Raw genomic sequence first — 15,966 nt, 5'->3', positions numbered from 1 at the left:
GGGTGTTAATGCACTGTGCCACAGCGCCAGCCCCATTTCTCTCTCTCACTCTCTTTTTTGAAAAAATATTTTATTTTTATTTATTTTAAAGGCAGAGTTACAGAGAGGCAGAGAGAGAGAGGTAGGTCTTCCATCTGTTGGTTCACTCCCCAGATGGCCATAATAGCCGGAGCTGTGCCTATCCATGAAGCCAGGAGCCAGGAGCTTCTTCCGGGTCTCCCAAGTGGGTGCAGGGGCCCAAGGACTTGAGCCATCTTCCACCGCTTTCCCAGGACATAGCAGAGAGCTGGATAGGAAGTGGAGCAGCCGGGACTCGAACCAGCGCCAATATGGATGCTGGCACTGCAGGTGGCAGCTTTACTGGCTAGGCCACAGCACCGGCCCCTGACCTCTTTCATTGGCCTAAGTTTTTATGCTAAATAGTAGGGTCTCTGAACAGAAATCCAAGCCAGAGCTGGAGATGGGATGTCTCTGAAGTACAGGAGGGTATGAATGAACAAATCATGCCAAGAAAGAAAGGGCACATATCTAGGGAGTAGTGTGTCCTGTGGTGAAGTGACAAGATATCCCTCAGCCAATTAAAGGACAAGTAAAAGATATTCAAAAATAATTTTTTTAAGCTATGGAAATCATCAACCTCAGAGGGAAGTCAGAGTTCTCCCAATTCTGGCCTTGTACATTTAGGTCTCACCAGATATTCCTGGAAGACTAGACTAAACCAAAAGCTAACCTGTAATATTGATCTACATGGGAGCCTCAGGACAAAGACCTGGGTTCCTTCCCAGAACATAGCGTAGGCATTCGCAGGACAAATAGCCCCCTCTTAGCTTCCCCACAGCATTTCTGATAGGAAAGACTCACTGTGAGAGAGAATTTCAGTGACGGACTATGACTGAGCAGAGACCGTGATCAAGGCTGCTTGACTCCCTTCCAGCTCTGCCCTGTACAAACAGCAAGCCTCTGTAAGAAGTAGAGATGAGATTGAAGCAGAAGATTCCACTTTTCGTAACAGTACAAGAGTATATAATAACAGGAAGGTCAGTTCCCAGGTCACAGTTGCAGCATTTGGAGCAGAACAAAAAAGCACTATTTGAACTACATGGAAGAAACGGAGTGAGTTCCTAAACAGAGTGTCCCAAGATGGGAGACAGACAGTGCCTAGACTTTCAAGAAGAAAACAGCAAGAAAAATAAACTAGAATATTGTGTGCATGGCCCAAGGAAACCTCCTGGAGCCCCTGGAGGCGTCCAAAGAGTCCTTTGGCTAAATGAATTTGTTAGATGGGACTGAACATTTCACCTGGGTCATCACTGTTGTACCTGGGGGCGTAGGGAAACTTGGGCTACAGAAGGTATCCAGGGGAGAAGGGAATCATTTTGCCCATTTGGTCTCCTGTCAGAGTGCCACAAAGTGAGCTGTCTCAGGTTAATGTCAATTAGTGAAACCAGCAATATAAAGTTGAAAACAACCAGACTTTTTTTTTAATACATGGTTTTCTCATGGTTGTGACTCAATAAGCCTGAGAAAAAGCACAGAGGGGGATTTTGAGGGGAGCCTCTGGGTGTCCCAGCTGTAGCACACACTTCATAGTTTCAATACAACATGGGTATAAATGTAAGCGTGCATGAAATCAGATATTTTTAAGCATGAAATTTGTTGATTTATGATTTCCATAGGGTGACCCCTTCCTACAAGAACATCAGAACGTGCCCTGAAGGCTCTCCTTCCTACCCTAGTAAAGAACCAGATAATTGGTTATTTTTCTCAAAGAGGCACAACTGGTTTAGATTTAACTGAAGATTGAGAATGGCTTTTGTCAGTTGGGAGGTGATTGGCTCTTCTTTGGCATTTCTCCCCTCCACCAACGGGGCAATCATCTTTCTCAGTGGCTGTCCCCTCTTCAAACTTTACGCACACCCCTTTGTTGGCCTCTCATGTACCACAAACCCTCAAAGACTCCTGTGATGGCTGCCACTGTCTGACAGATTGTCAAAACTCATTGCTTTAGTCAGAAACGTATCCCTTGATCCTTCTAAAAGAGAGAAGCTAACATGGTTCCGCCTCATCGTCAGGTCAGACTCAGTGTGCTTCATTCCTCTATTCTTACATGAAAAAGGGAGGAAAAAAAGGCAGAAATAAAAGTTAATTTTTAGAATAAATTTTTATTTATTTTATGCATTTGAAAGGAAGAGAGTGAGAAAGAGAAATTGATCTCCCATGCGCAGGTTTGCTCCCTAAGTGCTAGCAATAGCCAGAGCTGAGTTTAGCCAAAGCCAGGAGCCTGGAACTCAATCCAGGTCTCCCATGGGAATGGCAAAGACCCGATTACTTGAGCCATCACCTGCTGCCTTCTAGGATATACATTAGTAGAAAGTTGGAATGGAAAGCAGAGCTGAGAATTGAATGCAGGTACTCTCATATAGGATGTAGGCGCCCCAAGTGGTGACCTAGTCACTGTGCCAAACACTTGCCCAGAGTAAGTTTTGAAAGTTGAGAGAGAAATATACAAAAACCATAGAACCTGCACCTCTCATTCTAAATATTTCCCCCCCAAATAAATTTTCATCATGCTGAAAATCTGAGTTTTCCATTTCTGTGCATCGATTAGGTGACCCTCATGGTCAATTCAAATGTTAGGATTTCTGATTATATATATTTGACCTTTCCTTTTCATGACTGCTTCGGGGCTGTATTCTTTACAAAGACATTCTTAACAGGCAAAAAAGAAAAATAAAATTTGAATTTTCACCTTTTATGTTTTCTGCTTTGGAGAACATCTGTACCCCATCAAAGATACAAGAAAAATGGAAAGGAAAACAGAGTGCTAAAGCAGTTACGACTTCTCTTCAACCCCAGGCTTCTATTTTGTTCTCCTGGCACCAGTAACTGATTTGGAACTCTATATCCCTGCCTTTTAGCTTTTTCCAAAGCTATGCCCTCTCTCTTTTGCTATGGGAGCAGAATTTGGGTTGATGGATGAATGAAAAGAATGAATATACAAGTAAATGAGAAGATTAATTGACTCATTTGGAATGCTATAGAGTGAACCACATATTTGTTGCATCTTAAATATCTGAAAATTATTCTATGTTAGCGCATTTTTAAGGAGGAGAAGTGCATTTCCCCTGGGCTATTAGCTCATTCGGGATAGAGAATTTTTCACATTAATCTGAAAAGAGAGCCGAGGAAGAGCCTACCTGTGGAAGATAGTCTGAAAAGCGATCCAGGGTTTCTACAAGCCTGGACACTTTTCACTTCCTGGCACCATGCTTTATAGATCTAGATCTAGTGGGATGAAAGTCGAGGTTAGAATTTCATGTTGAAAAGAGATGCAAGATTCAAATGAAGAAAATATGTATCACTGTGAGACCCAAATTATAGGTGACATCCATAGAAGGTGGCAATGGATGGTGTAGTTTCTCACGCCAGCACCAAATTGGCACAGAGGAAAGGTTGAGTTGGGAGGCAGAATGCCAAGCCCCTCCCCCTAAAGGACAGAGAACACCCGTCTTGTGAAAGCATGACATCCAGCAAGTCTTGGCTTTCTTAGCTCCTATTTGCACCTGCTAGAAGAGCTGTTCTCTGGAACCCAAAGAGATGCTGAAAATGGGAATCAGCACTAGAAGATATATACAGTACTGCGAATTCTGATAGCTGCTGGTGGTGGGGGGAGGCTTGCATATGCTGAGAAATGTACTTGCAGTTATAAAAAAGACAGATTATGAAGTTAAATGGGCAAAGAAGGATTTCCTGATATGTGGCAGAAAGCGGTGTCAACGTAGTTGTCACAACTGACACTTATCCAAGACTTATTTTACAGCAGGCATTTTGCTCAATTCTTTGCAAATATTAGGTTATTTAATCCACCATAGTTATTTGATATAGTTCTATTGTTTTATGATTTTATGCTAGTGTACAGATGTAGATGAAGCTACCCGCACAAGACTACCTGGAGGGCACGTGGCAAAGTTAGAATTTAAACTCCAGCAGTCTGACTGCAGAGTCTGAGCTCCTGCCCACTTCACCAGGCTGATTTGCACCCTCGTTAGGGGGCGCTCAGAAACATAGTTCTGACTCCAGTTAAAAATGATCTCAATAAAAATGAAATGGAACCACTGTTGTAGTTTACCAAGGATCTCCTCTCTGGGGTCGGCGCTGTGGTATAGCGGGTTAGGTCACTGCCTGCAGTGCTGGGCACCCTATATGGGCAACAGTTCCAGTCCCAACTGCTCTACTTCTGATTCAGCTCCCTGCTAATGGCCTGGGAAAAGCAGCAAAAGATGGCCCAAGTGCTTGGGCCCCTGCCACCCACGTGGGAAACCCAGAAGACACTCTTAGCTCCTGGTTTAGGCCTGACCCAGAGCTGGCCTTTGCAGCTATCTGGAGAATGAACCAGTGGGTGGAAGATCTCTGTCTCTCTCTCTGTGTCTTGCCCTCTCTCTGTGTAACTCTGACTTTCAAATAAATTAATAAATAAATATTTTAAAAAAATAGCATCTCCTCCTCGATATTAAGCTGGAACAAATTATCTGTTTCATCAGCTTTCTGATTGGATATTGGGAAAGATACTAATTATCTAACAGATTATAATGCAATCTAAATTAAATAATGTTACAAAATATGACTCAAACAGCATCTTCATAAATAAGGATGTTGCAAGAAAATTTAGTTTTCTTTCCATGAACTTCTTAAAGAAAAGGGTTTTACACATCTGCTCCAATTTTCTTGCAATTAGTGCTAGCTCAATTGAATTAGTGGAAAATTAATTTTCACAGAAAAACTTGTAAATAATTGAGTGTGCTTACTAAATTACACTATTGTGAGTACTTATGAACTGATATTTCATAGATACAATGTGTAGAAGAAATCAAGTGGAGGTGATCTGAAAATATATCCAACAACAAAATCAGATATTTTAAAATTATTGGGATAGGTTACAGAGAGTGATAAAATTGGTTAACATGAAATTAAGACAGAAAATGTAATCTTTGCTTGAACCAAAAAAAGGAGTAACTCCAGGTTTCATAGAAAGCTGGTAGTAAAATATGTTTTTCTTTCTTTCTTTCTTCCTTCCTTCCTTCCTTCCTTCCTTCCTTCCTTCCTTCCTTCCTTCCTTCCTTCCTTTCTTTCTTTCTTTCTTTCTTTCTTTCTTTCTTTCTTTCTTTCTTTCTTTCTTTCTTTCTTTCTTTCTTTCAAAAAGCAGAGAGAGAGATAGAGAAAGAGAGAGGGAAAGGGATGTGGGGAGACAGCTTCCATCTGTAGATTCATTCTCCAAATGCCTGTAACTGCCAGGGTTTTGTCAGGCCAAACCAGGAACCCGGAACTCAATCAAGGCCTCCATGTGGGTGTCAGAGACCTAAGTACCTGAGCTATCACACCTACTTCCTCCCAGGGAGTGCATTAGCAGGAAGCAGAGTAGCTGAGACTTAAACCAGTCAGTTACTCTGATGGGGTTGTAGGCATCCCAAGAAGCAACTTAACCACTGCACCAAATTCCCATCCCTAGCTGTGGAAAAATTTTGAAAGCCATTTTGTTCAGTGTCAATCTTTTCTTCTTAAACATTTGAGAGTGTGTTACCTGGTCCCTGTTTGAACACTTCCATTTACCAGAAGTGTGTTCATGTCACAGAGAATCTCATTTTATTGAAAAATTTCATTGTTTATTTGAGAGATGAAGAGAGAAAGAAAAAGACACAGATAGATAGACAAAACACCCATCTTATGGCTCACTCTTCAAACACCCACAACAGCTGGGGCCAGGCCAGACTGAAGCTGGGATCCAGGAACTCAGTTCAGGTCTCCCTTGTGGGTAGCAGGGCCAAACTACTTGACACATCACCTGCATCTTCCTAGGGTGCACATCAGCAGGAATGTAACTGAGATGCCAACCCAGGCCTAATTTTGCTCTTGCACTACTGATCGAAAGCTTTTATTACTCTTCCTATAGTTGTCTATATGGAGCAACCAGACAATACTAAAAGTGTCACTTTTAGTTGCCTCAGCCAGCATGGTTTCTGCTGTTGAAGCTTCTTCCACAATTCTCTTGTCCAGTCTCTCACACAACAGCAACAATCTGGTGGCCTAAAACAACACCATTTATCACCCCTTCCACCCAAACAACAACCCAAGCAAGTTTCCCCCACTTAATCCTCTACCAGAATTTATCTATGGCAATGATATGGCAATGGCAATACTTTCTTTGGTGTTTTCCTCATCAATTAAATAACAACTCAGAAAAATCTAACTCACTAATTTGAACACACCTGTTCCCGGGTTTGCTCTTGGAGCAGTCTTTGCACCATTATCCTAATGTAATTATGGAAAACTCAAGTAACACCAAAAGCTTTCTTTACGCTAAAGCAAAGCCATCAGCTCCACTTCAAATTCCAAGATGTAATTGACCCTACTTCTGGTCCATTCTGCATTTCCATTTGGTTGATGTGACCTCTGAAAACCTGGGTTAACTTGACCTTATCAGAATAGTGCTCTTGGCTCTTGGAAGATATAGCTTCTAGACAGACTCCATACGAACTTTTTTATTTCCCCTTGAAAATAAGCAGAATGCTTTTTATTTTCATTAATTGCTGAAAGAATTCAATTCAATACTCAAAGACTAAATAGATGAATAAACAAGAGATGGGATTGAAGTTGTGACACAGTAATTCCATCTATGTGAAACCTCTATAAAACAAGAATTACAAAGATAATGTGGAACATTTGAGAGGAAACCATGTAACTGGAGCTCAGCATACCTGGTCGATGTTCAAGCACTCTTTAAAGGACAGGTCCCTCAGGCTCCAAGAGTCTACCTTGATTGCTTGAGAGTTGTTGTGTCAGTGTCACTCCTGGCTGGACAAAATGCTCAACTTTGCTCTCCAGGATCTGGGAAAGACCTACATCCGATGTCTTTCTGACATGCGTGATTCTACTTGGAATCACGTGGGATTTAAGTGTGATTTCTTTTGTTGCTCAAAAGTACTCATGAATACCATGAAACTAGGATTATTTTTCTTAAATACCATGCTATTCCTATAATTAAGATTTCAGGCTTTGATCCTTGGGGACTTAATAGACAACCCTATTGGCTTTTCCCATTGTCTTGACTCCTCCTCTGCCCCAAAATTTGTCTCAGGATAAGGTAAGACATGCATTAACAATCCAATCTAAGTGAGTTATATTTCCCACACTTCAATTGCTCCAGGATAAGAATAATCACTTCCTGCAGGATGGAGGGGAATGGACCAGGATGCAGCTATATTCTGGTATCTGATTACAGATACTCAAGTCTGCTGGGGCACTGTTCCCCTAGGAGATGCACCAGATTTGGATTTAGCAAGTTTCCTCTAGGGGAGTGGGTTGGGAATGTTTCAGAAAGTTTAGCCAACATTGTAATTACCAACCATGGCATTTAATTTGTGCAGCAATTTTACAGAATATAAGAGGAAAACATAGAACATCACAGGGGGTCTTCAAAAAGCTCATGGAGAAATGCATGTCATGAGAAACTTAGGCATGGGTTTTGATTTATTTCTTGCACCAAAAATAAGCTTATCTTCTAATCTCATTTTTTCCATACGCTTTTTTGAAGTATCTTCATGTGTTACATAAAGGAAATATGGTTTCATTAGCTAAGCTTTGCTCTGAATTCACTGACATGGGGGGTAACCTTCTAAGAGGATGGACCACCTGCTCTTGCAGGAAGGAGCCTGGTTTCATGATGAGGCCAGTTGTGAGCACCAGAATGTTGTCTAGTCTATTGTAGGCCCTGAATAAACATGCCTAATGTGTTAGAGATGGTTCAGGAACTATCAGCATTACCACCTGCCCTGATATTGCAGCAAAGTGTTCTGAATCAGGGCTGTCAATATACATACATATAACCATGAAAATAACTAGCCAAGTGATAAGCATACAAATTCCATAGCCCTACCTGAGACATCCAGAGTTAGTCTCCAGTGAGGATTTATGTAATGTCCCAGATGTATCTCACATTAGGACAACTCACCTCAAAAGTATTAACATACACACCATAATCTACAGCCAATTAACCATTTATTCTTTTATTTAATACGTGTGTTGAGTTCCTTCAATACATTCATATCTAAAAACACCAGTTACATACATAGTTAGATATTGTTTAGTCATAAAAAGAATGAAATCTTGACACTTGCAGCAAAATGGATCAAACTGGGGGTCATTGTGTTAAGTGAAATAAATCACAAATTCTTTTTCTTAACTTTTATTTAATGAATATAAATTTCCAAAGTACAGCTTATGGATTACAATGGCTCTCCCCCCCCATAACTTCCCTCCCACCTGCAACCCTCCCCTTTCCTGCTCCCTCTCCCCTTCCATTCACGTCAAGATTCATTTTCAATTCTCTTTATATACAGAAGATCAGTTTAGCATATGTTAAGTAAAGAATAAATCACAAATTCTGCACATTCTCTCTCTTCCATGGAAGATTACAAAGATGAATAATTGAATTGAACTCATTGAAGGCTGAGAAGGTTTGGGGAGTGGGGCAGTTTGGATAATGGATACCAAGACACAGTCAGGTAGAAGCAACAAGGTTCAGGGTCTCATAGCACGATGAGGTGATTCTCAACACTGTTTCACAATGTATTAGATCTCATTTAAAGAACTGGAAGAGAAGAGCTATTAGGTTCCAAACACAAAGAAAACATGAGGAAATGAAAAGTCTACTTGCCTGATTTGATTAGTTTATGCTTGTATATGTGTTGGAATGTTGTACTCCACCCCTATAAAAATGTACAGCTATTACATGTTACTCAAAATTGTTTTTAAAATATTTTTTAACTAAGGGAAAATTGATGCCTTCCTTTGAAAACTGTAGTCTAGTGAAGAAATGATCGTATGTACAAAAATAAGAAACAAACATGGTCTGTTGCAGTCAAGGGGAGAATAGTGATGCTGAGTTAGAGAGAAGCAAACTAGCGCTGCCCTGGTCACTGAGTAAGGCTTCAGTCAGGAGGAAGAAGAGTTGAGAGTTTCCCAGAGCAGATAGTGCTGGATGAAAGAAAATGGATGGAGAGGTCTATCCATGGAGAGACCTGGCCTGGCACTGCTTAGCAGTGGTGCGATTTAGCAAGACAACAATACAAAGGATGATAAGGGGGAGGAGAGAAGATGAAAGCTCTATTCCTCTAGAAATTCTTGGACATTTCATTTTATGGATAATTGGCTAAATGGATCTCATACTAAATGATGATTTTTTTTTTTTAAATTAACACCAGTGACAGGTCTGAGAACTGATGGGGTGAAGACAGCGATTAGGAAAAAGTGATGGGGAGAGCAAGTGGTAATAGTGAACTCTGTAGGACTTCTTGGTTTCTGAATGGTCATTTCACCTACCTGGGATTTTTGGAACCAACTCAAATGGAATGCACCTTTCCCTAGAAGGGTGTATAGAAACATTTCCTCATTTAGGTTCCCAGTAGGGAAAAAACCATGTGTCTTTAAAACAATCAAAAATAAAATGGTTTAAGAGTTTGATCCAAGTAAAAATAAAAAATGAAGCAAATATGCACAGGATAATTTAGACACCAAGTAATATTGCCAATGCTCCTTTTGGTTGTCCACTTAACTTCTCTGTTTCTAATTTCCACTTAATCTATTTTTAAATATTCAAACAAGCATACCTCCATGCAATTTACGTTAACCTTGACAACACATCTTGAATGAATGACATACAGTGTGTATACACTTTAAAGAAATCTACTATGGACTTTAGGTGATCATGATGAGTCAATGTGGCTCCTACCTCTCAGGCAGGGGGGTATTGATATTGTGGAAGACTATGCAAGCATGGGGGTAGCAGGGATATGGAAATGTTCTGTGCCTTCTGATCAATTTTCTTATAAAACTAAAATTACTCTAAAAATTGAAGTGTATTACAAAGAGAAAAGCAAGCCACAAGAAAATACAAAGTATGGTCTTACATTAAAAATAAAATATCTATTTATATATACCAGGTAGGAGTGGAGGTGGGAGGAGAGTTGGATTTGGCCTAGTGGTTAGATTCCCATGCCCTATTTCAGAGTGTCTAGATATGGTGTCCTGGCCTGGCTGCCAGTTTCTTGCTAGGCCCTAAGAGGCAGAGGTAATGGCTCAAGTGATGGGCCTCCTGTCGCTCACATAAGATAGCTGGCCTGAGTTCCTGGCTCCCACCTTTGGCCCCCAGTCCAGCCCAGTGCCAGTGCAGGCATTTGGGGCAAGGAACCAGTGGATAGGAAGTCTCCCTATCCAAAAAAAGGAATATACGACTACAACGAATCTATAAATCTGATTTTTCAGAAGACGCTTTCCAAGTTTTGCTTCCTTGAAGAGTGTCCTACAGGGCCAGCTGCGTGGCACAGTAGGTTAATCCTCCCCCTGCAATGCCAGCGTCCCATATGGCTGCCTGTTCTAGTCTCGGCTGCTCCTCTTCCAGTCCAGCTTCTGCTATGGCCTGGGAAAGCAGCAGAAGATGGCCCAAGTCCTTGGGCCCTTCCACCTGCATAGGAGACTGGGAAGAATCACCTGGCTCCTGGCTTTGGATCAGCTCAGCTCCGGCTGTTGTGGCCATTTGGGGAGTGAACCAGCAGATGGAAGACCTTTCTCTCTGTCTCTCCCTCTCACTGTCTGTAACTCTACCTCTCAAATAAATAAATAAAAATCTTTTTTATTAATTTTTTTTATTTGACAGAGTTAGACAGTAAGAGAGAGAGACAGAGAGAAGGGTTTTCCTTCCGTTGGTTCACCCCTCAAATGGCCACCATGTCCGGAGCTATGTCTATCTGAAGCCAGGAGCCAGGTGCTTCCTCCCGGTCTCCCATGTGGGTGCAGGGGCCCAAGAACTTGGGCCATCCCCACTGCCTTCCTGGGCCACAGGAAAGAAGAGGAGCAACCAGGACTAGAATCCGGTGCCCATATGGGGTGCCAGTGCTGCAGGCGGAGGATTAACCTTGTGAGCCAAGGTGCCACCCCCCCCCATTTTTTTTTTTAAAGAAAGTATCTTGTCTACAAACTTCATAATGGGAGAACCATCCCTTTCAATCTTTTTAAAAGATTTATTTATTTATTTGAAAGTCAGAATTACACAGAGAGAGAAGGAGAGGCGAAGAGAGAGAGAGAGAGAGAGAGAGAGAGAGAGAGAGAGGTCTTCCATCCACTGGTTCACTCCCAATTGGCCACAACAGCTGGAGTTGCACTGATCTGAAGCCAGGAGCCAGGAGCCAGGAGCCAGGAGCTTCCTCCAGGTCTTCCCACGCTAGTACAGGGGCCCCAGGCCATTAGCAGAGAGCTGAATGGGAAATGGAGTAGCCAAGACTTGAACCGGTGCCCCTGTGGCACTGCAGGTGCCTTACCTGCCATGCCACAGCGCCGACCCTCATCCCTTTGCGTTTGAACCGCAGAGCACTGCTGTGAGCAGAGGCCCCTACTTTACTTTGTGAAAGTCATTCTCCTTTTGTAAAAGTCATAATGGTCTTAGCTTAAACAGTGCAAATATGAAAGGATCCTGAGTGCTTAGACACCTTCTTAATTATGCCCCAAGTCTCTTAATCAAGGTCAGAATCCATGTTTCAGATTTCAGATGCTGGGGTGGGGGCAGATTTTAGACTATTTACATATAAATAATGGGATATCTTTGGGATGGGATCCAAACCTAAACATGAGGCTTATTTATCTTTCATACATACCATGCACACACGGACTGAGGATCATTGTATATAATACATTTAGTGCACCTGCATGTGACTAGGAAACATCTTATGAGATCAGCTGTGGGATTTTCCACTAGTGATATGTTTCAGGGCTCCAAAATTTCAGATTTTGAAGCATTTCAGATTTTCCATTTTCAGATTGAGGATACCCGATCTACATATGCCTTTCCCCCAGAAAAAAAAATGATAAAAATGATACAAGTACTATTTCAAGTTCACAAATCCTACATGACAAAAAAAAAAATCTTCCTTACTTTATAATCCCATCTTTCACGTTTCTGGCATTGCTCACTGGGGAAGGTGCAAAGTGAGTCAGCTCACTCTAAGCCTGCTCTTTTTATTCTATGAGGAAAAAGACCTTTGAAAAAAATAATAGGCCGGCGCCGCGGCTCACTAGGCTAATCCTCTGCCTGCAGCGCCGGCACCCGGGGTTCTAGTCCCGGTCGGGGCGCCGGATTCTGTCCCGGTTGCCCCTCTTCCAGGCCAGCTCTCTGCTGTGGCCAGGGAGTGCAGTGGAGGATGGCCCAAGTGCTTGGGCCTTGTACCTGCATGGGAGACCAGGAGAAGCACCTGGCTTCCGGCTTGGGATCAGCGCAGCGCGGGCAAAAGCAGCCATTTGGGGAGTGAACCAACGGAAGGAAGACCTTTCTCTCTCTCTCTCTCTGTCTAACTCTGCCTGTCAAAAAAGAAAAAAAATAATCAATTTTTAAAAAAGACTTTAACTATGTTCACGAGTTGTTCTCTGATTGCAGAGTGCCTGTGACCTCCCTGAGTATGCAGACCCTGTGGACTATGTGCGGATTTGAACATAAATAGCGCCACGGGATGCGTGTGTGAGCGCCCATCTTTACGCGTAACACAGTTTCTCGCTCTCACTCTCGCTCTCTCTCTGTAAATCCTCAGCGTTTTACGTCGGGCTTCTCCTGCCTTAGAGGTTCTGTGTAGAATGACTGGCGTTCTCCTAGTGTGTGCTAACAAAAGATCTCTGTTCTGCAACAAGAAGGAACATGATTCTCCTGAGACAGCACTTGGAAAGCATCCGGGGCTGACGCTTGACTCGCACTCCTCAGAGGTGAATGGCAGCCTGACCGTGTCACCTGGCCCTGTGACCCCTGGCCATTTACACTTAATCAGCCCTGCTCCTGATAAGGGCATTTAAAAGGCAGAGAGCCTGCAGTGTCTGTGCCTACATCCACGTCTTCCCGGCCTACATCTACAGGAGAGCAGGTTGTCCTCACCAGGGCCTTCTGTGTCCCGTTCCGAGCCTGGGTTCTCTGCAGTGACCACCTCTGCAAAGCGAGTTCTCACAGGCAGGTGGACATCGCCAGGGCATAGACAACAGAATTCTCAGTGGTGACCTTGGCCAACCCGCTTCTATTTAAAGGGTAGCCCTGTTTGACTTCAGAGCTGAGAGGCTACCAGATGCCAGGTGGGAAGCAACTGCAGTTTCATAGAAATCATGGATCAGAGGTTTTTACAAATCCATGCACTCACATGCATGCAAACACATGCACACACACACACACACAATCCTGCAACTCTAAAGCATTTGACTTTTTTTTTTTTTTTTTTTTGACAGGCAGAGTGGACAGTGAGAGAGAGAGACAGAGAGAAAGGTCTTCCTTTTGCCATTGGTTCACCCTCCAATGGCCGCCGCGGCCGGCACACTGTGCTGATCCGATGGCAGGAGCCGGGTACTTATTCTGGTCTCCCATGGGGTGCAGGTCCCAAGGACTTGGGCCATCCTCCACTGCACTCCCTGGCCACAGCAGAGAGCTGGCCTGGAAGAGGGGCAACCGGGACAGAATCCGGCGCCCCAACCGGGACTAGAACCTGGTGTGCCGGCGCCGCTAGGTGGAGGATTAGCCTAGTGAGCCACAGCGCCGGCCTAGCATTTGACTTTTAACCCCGAACACAGAGCAGTTGAGTTGCTTGTTCTTAAACCCACTCGAGTGCTTCAGGACGCTGAAAAGATCCAATGTTTGTTAACAGTGGGGAGGACTATGCTCTCACACACACTGATGATGGACATACAATTTGGAGCACCAGTTTGACAGCACTTTCCAAAATCTGCAATGTGCCTACATTTTGACCCAACAATTCAGAAATCCCCCTTGTAGAATTCTCGAACGTGCAGCTGGCCGCTGCTGAAAGCCCAGCTCTTTGGACAGATGTGTTTAAATAGGTCTTTTGCTGCTTTGTGAAATGCGGTCAAAAATTAGAAACAACTAATTTTTTAAAACAAATGGCTTCTAGAAATAAAGCTTGTCATATTATTTAACAGCTTGTGCTAGGCACTGCTACAAAGTTGCTAAGGTACCCTATGAAATAGGAAAATTAGTTTACACAATAATATATTTATTTAATATGCTATCCTTCCATAACAGAAGCTGATGTGTTTATGAAATCATGAATACACAAACCCACACATGTACACTGCCTAGAAGAATGAACCACACCTGTTTCGAGAGCTTGCCTGTAGTACATGCAGTAGTGCAGTAGATATAAGGGAGATTTGAAACCTTTATGCTGTGTATTTGTGTAGTATTTGATTTACATAGTTCAAATTCATATTTATCGACTAATTTTACTAAAAAGAAAAACAGAAGCATCAACCTGTACTCCATATATTTTAAGTTAGTAGCAGACATGAGAAGAAACAGATCCAAACCAAAGGTGATTAAACTAGATTCATGTCTCCATAGAAAAATCGTAGTTTTTATGTTCTTTTAAAATATGTCAGTGTACCATTTATTTCCTTATTTTCTTTCTTTATCATCTCTAAACAAGTGTTTTAACAATGAGAAACTTTACTTTTCCTTGTTCCCCACAGGACCGAAAAACAAGGAAGAATTTCCAATAAATGGCATATGAGGAAACTTGAAAAAGTTAATGGAAAAATGAAAAGATAATTTTCTTTCAGAGTGGAAAAATTTTTGAAAGCCGTGCATTTTTTCATAATAAGTGTTCTCCGTGAGCTTTGTGAAGATCCTTCATATGCATAGATTTTGTTTTTGTACCAAAATAAATTTAACTTTTAATTCCATTTTTCCACAAACTGTTTGAAGTGCTTTTGTATTTGAGATAGACCTTAAAGAATGAGAGTTTAGTCAAATGAAATTTGCATTCCAAGTGGAAGACCAGGAAAGTAGACTAGAGGCTATGTCAGGGGATGCGACAGTACCTCCCTCTGCCACCAATGAAGCCGAGCGACAGCAAGGAGCCTGTGTGGTCACAGCTCTGAGGGGGCAGAGCTGGAATGGGCCCCGAATCTGCCCCGGAGCCGGTCTTTCCGTGTCCAGGAAGCAGGGCTTCCTTGTATGGCTACAGAGTGAAAGGGCCTGAGGTCAATGAGTCTAAGCGATGATGAAAATCTGGTTATGGAGCAATTTCCTGTGATTGCAACTTTGAGGACTGGTATGGTTTTCCACTGCATAGGGAGGCATACTCACGGCTCTTAGCTTGCACGTGAAAACGCTAAGTAACGTGTACTTAGGTCTCCCACAGTCTGTTTTCTCATTCTTAAAAGACTGTATCCTGGGGAGCAACTACAGGGAGCCTAAGAGTCTGGAGTGATTATGTGCCTTCCTTGTGTTCTTAGATATAATTTTTAATCATTTCTCTATGATAATACCCTTATAGAGTCTCTCATAACTTGTGGTCAATGATTTTTTTAAAGGAATTATTTTATTTATTTGAAAGAGAGTTTCAGAGAAAAGACGTAGAGCCAGAGAGAAAGAGAGGAAGGTCTTCCATCCGCTGGTTCACTCTCCAAATGACTGCAACAGCCAGAGCTGAGCTGATCGCAAGCCAGGAGCCAGGAGCTTCTTCCGAGTCTCCCATGTGAGTGCAGGGGCCCAAGGACTTGGGCCGTCTTCTACTGCTTTCTCAGGCCATGGCAGAGAGCTGGATCGGAAGAGGAGCTGCCGGGACTAGAACCAGTGCCCATATGAGATGCCGTTATTGCAGGCTGGGGCTTTAACCGGCTGCACCACGGTGCCAGCTCCCAGTGGTTTTTTAAAAAATATTGTAATCCATAAGCCATACTTTGGAAATTTATATTCATTAAATAAAAGTTAAAAAAATATTTTGTTTATTTATTTGGGAGGTGGTGTTATAGACAGAGAGGAGGAGAGACAAAAAGAAAGCTCTGCCATCCACTAGTTCACTCCCTAAATGTTTTCAACAACCAGAGCTGCATCGATCCAAAACCAGGAGCCAGGAGCTTCCTCCAGGTTTC

The sequence above is a fragment of the Oryctolagus cuniculus genome, chromosome 16, assembly GCF_051225735.1.
Source record: "Oryctolagus cuniculus isolate XC-2025 breed Fujian yellow rabbit chromosome 16, ASM5122573v1, whole genome shotgun sequence".
NCBI classification, from domain to species: domain Eukaryota; kingdom Metazoa; phylum Chordata; class Mammalia; order Lagomorpha; family Leporidae; genus Oryctolagus; species Oryctolagus cuniculus.
The sequence above is the reverse complement of the archived record's forward strand: the minus strand, read 5'-3'. Positions refer to the sequence as shown.